Genomic DNA, 3,431 nt, shown 5'->3' with positions numbered 1-3,431 from the left:
CAAAATTGTTAGCCCATACACAAGCCACAAATGTTAGAGATGTTAGTTCAATAATAAAAAGAAATGAAAGAAGATACTTTGTACAAAAATAAAAAATTAAACTTCCTAAGAGCACCCAACAAGTCTCTTAGTGACTTTGGCAAAGAAGCAAAGATCACCACTGAAGCACTTGCCAAAAATCGACTAAGAGAACTCAATGAGGCATTCTAACAAACACCTTGTAAGCAACAACTCAAATACACTAAACCAAAAAATCCTAACTACCCATTCCTCACAAATTCACAAACCCTTTCTAATTAAGCACAAAATCAACCCACTAAGAACACAAACAACCCACACCCAACTTGCACAAACAACAAATCACTCACCCAAACCCCAATGAAGCATGCATTGCAAAACCCATGAACTATGATGAAGGGAAGTGGAAGATGGAACTTACCTTGACTTGAGAGTGAGTGGGTGCAAGTGAAAGGAACTTGAAACAATGCAGAACTTGGAAGCAATTGGAAGAGCTAAAGTGTGTGCAAGTGAGAAATGAGGAGTAGAAATGGGGTATGGAGAGAGTGGGGTGCATTTTTTATGGGAAAATGAGAGTAAAGAGTGGGAAAATGAAAAGGTTGGGGTTTTAAAACCCAAAAAGTGGGCAAAACACGTACATGAGCGCTCGAGCGCTCGAGGGGAGCGCTCAGGCGCTCAAGCCAGGTCCAGAGGCAGTGCCTCTGCCACTCATTGGCGCCTAGGCACTCATGAATTGGCGCCTAGGCGCTCAACCCAGTTTTTTCACAAAATTTTTACTTTTTCTTTTTTTTTTTTTTTAAATTAAACACCTAAAATACTACAAAATTAAAAGATAGAAAATAACAAAATTAAAAGAATGGGTTGTCTCCCATTTAGCCCTAGGTTATAGTCCTAGGTGGACTCTCCTTCCGATGGTGTTAGGAAGGAAATTCCTTTCCATTGATTAACTTACCACAAGTGCAAGGAAGAAACCTTGCCCAAAATCTGTGAAGTAGATCCTCCCATGAGGCGATGCCCTTCTGCTCATCAAACCAAGCTATAGCCTCCCTCGTCAAAGAATGAGGGAAGAGTTTAATCTTCACTTCATCACTTGAAACACCCTCAATCTTAGCAAGGGTGCTAGCTTGGGTAAACTTCACCATATGAGCATGTAAGTTCTCGTACTTGGACCCCCCATACTTGTTACCACTAACAAGCTTGATGAGAGCCGGATGGAACTCATCAATTTGGGCATTAACTTTGGGGGTCTCTTCTGAAACCTTTGACCTGCTTCTAATCACATCACAGACAAAGTCATTGTCATGGTTAGTCTCATTCATAAGATTAAAAACAAAAAACCGTACCTTTTCCTTACCAACACGGAGAATGAGGTGACCCTTGTCAACATCAATCTTAGCTCTACCAGTAGCTAAGAAAGGTCGACCAAGGATGAGAGGAATCTTCTCATCCTCCTCCATATCAAGCACAACAAAGTCCACGGGGAACACATACTTGTCCACCCGCACCATTACATCCTCCACAATCCCATATGGAGTCTTAAGGGATCGATCCGCCATTTGCAAGGAGAGCATGGTTGGGGTAACCTCTCCTAGGTTCAGCCTCTCAAACATGGTGAGCGGCATCAAATTGATACTCGCTCCAAGGTCGCACAAGGCTTCCACATCCACCGTGCCTTCAATTTCTACCGGAATAGTGAAACTTCCGGGGTCCCTTCTTTTCTTTGGCATCTTCTGCTGCAAAATGGCACTACATTCCTCCGTCATCAACACCGTCTCATCTACTCCCTTCAACCTTCTTCTCTTATTCAAAATATCCTTCATAAACTTAGCATATATAGGCATTTGTTCCAAAGCATCGGCGAACGGAATACTAATGTGGAGCTTTTTGAAAACATCAACAAATTTTGAAAACTTTTTATCTAAGCTCTTCTTAGCCAATGCTTTAGGGAACGGAACCTTGCTAGTTTCAGGAGTAAGATCAACTTCCTCTCTCACCTTAATAGGCACAACTACTTCTCCCCCCACTATCTCCTCTCTCTTTTCTCCCTCTGTTTTTTTCTTCAATTCATTCATCACTCTCCCACTTCTAGTGGCTACAACAGAGGCATTCTCTTGCTTAGGATTGGGGATAGTGTCGGAGGGAAACTTACCTTGAGGTCTCTCGGCTATTTGCTTGGCCAGCTGGCCAAATTGATTCTCAAGATTCTTGATAGCCGCCTCTTGATTCTTGTAATTATTCTCCGTCCGGTTGATGAAAGTTTCCACCAACTCTTCTAAGCTTTTCTTGGAACCACTCCCTTCACCTTCTCCTCGCTCTTGAGGTTGTCTTGAGCTTTGGCCTTGGAATCCTTGGCTAGGAAATTGCCTTTGAAAGCCATTTCCTTGCCCACCATTAGCTTGCCTCCAAGAAAAGTTGGGGTGATTCCTCCATCCTGGATTGTAAGTACTTGAGAATGGGTCATTCCGAGCTTGACCCATGGCCTTCACTTCCTCCTCCGGTCTAGTCTCTGTGCATTCTTCGCTGTCATGTGGCCCTCCACAAGTCACACACTCCACCTTGGCAACTCGACCACCAATCTTGGTAGTCTTCATTTGATTTTGAATCTCATTCATTTGCTTGGAGAGTTGCTTGTTGGAGGCCATAAGTTGATCATAAGCTTCAACCTCAAGGACTCCTCTTCGGGCTTGGCGATCATTACTAGAGTTCATGGCTCTTATAGCCATTTTTTCAATCAACTTGTACCCCACTTCTGGAAGTAAGGCATCGAACTCACCGCTTGAAGCCGCATCCAAACCAAACCTCGAAGAATATTGGAGACCATCATAGAACTTTGCCACTTGTTCAGCTTGAGTAAGGTTATGTTGAGGACACCTCCTCAAGAGCTTCTTGAACCTCTCCCAAGCTTCATAGAGATTCTCATCGGTGGATTGAGTAAAAGTCATGATGTCATTCTTGAGCTTTCTCAAGAGGGCTCTTGGAACAAACCTTGTGGTGAACTTCTCAGCCAAGTCTTCCCAAGATGTAATGCTACCTTGGGGCTGTGAATTCAACCACTCCTCAGCAGTATCCCTCAATGAAAAAGGGAATAAACTCAAGCGGATGGTGTCCGCTGAAACATTCTGAACTCTGTAGGTGTTGCAATTGCGGATAAACCGCTCCATGTGTGCATGAGGATCTTCAAGAGCACCTCCACCATACTTATTTTGGCTCACCAAATTAATGAATGCCGGCCTCAGCTCAAAATTTCCCGTGCCATCGGGGGAAACTATGCTGCCCGGATAATCGTAGCTCATGGCAGCTGAGGTGAGGTCTCTAAGAGAACGATTGGCGTTCTCCAATTCTTGCTCTTGAAGTCTTTGAGCAATAGCCTCATTCACTCTTTCTTCAATGTGGGCTTGCATCTCCTCCTCCGT

The 3,431-nt window shown here is 43.8% G+C and overlaps 1 non-coding gene across 1 annotated transcript; it reads left to right on the top strand.

Annotated features, from left to right (window-relative positions):
- The first annotated feature begins 2,871 nt into the window (after nucleotides 1-2,871).
- LOC130727059 (small nucleolar RNA R71) lies at nucleotides 2,872-2,978 on the top strand. The gene has a single exon (XR_009015099.1). It is a non-coding gene; the product is annotated as a small nucleolar RNA R71 (small nucleolar RNA).
- The last annotated feature ends 453 nt before the right edge of the window (nucleotides 2,979-3,431 follow it).

Source organism: Lotus japonicus, chromosome 6 (assembly GCF_012489685.1).
Source record: "Lotus japonicus ecotype B-129 chromosome 6, LjGifu_v1.2".
NCBI classification, from domain to species: Eukaryota; Viridiplantae; Streptophyta; class Magnoliopsida; order Fabales; family Fabaceae; genus Lotus; species Lotus japonicus.
Note: the sequence above shows the minus strand (reverse complement) of the source record. Positions and strands in the feature narration are given on the sequence as shown.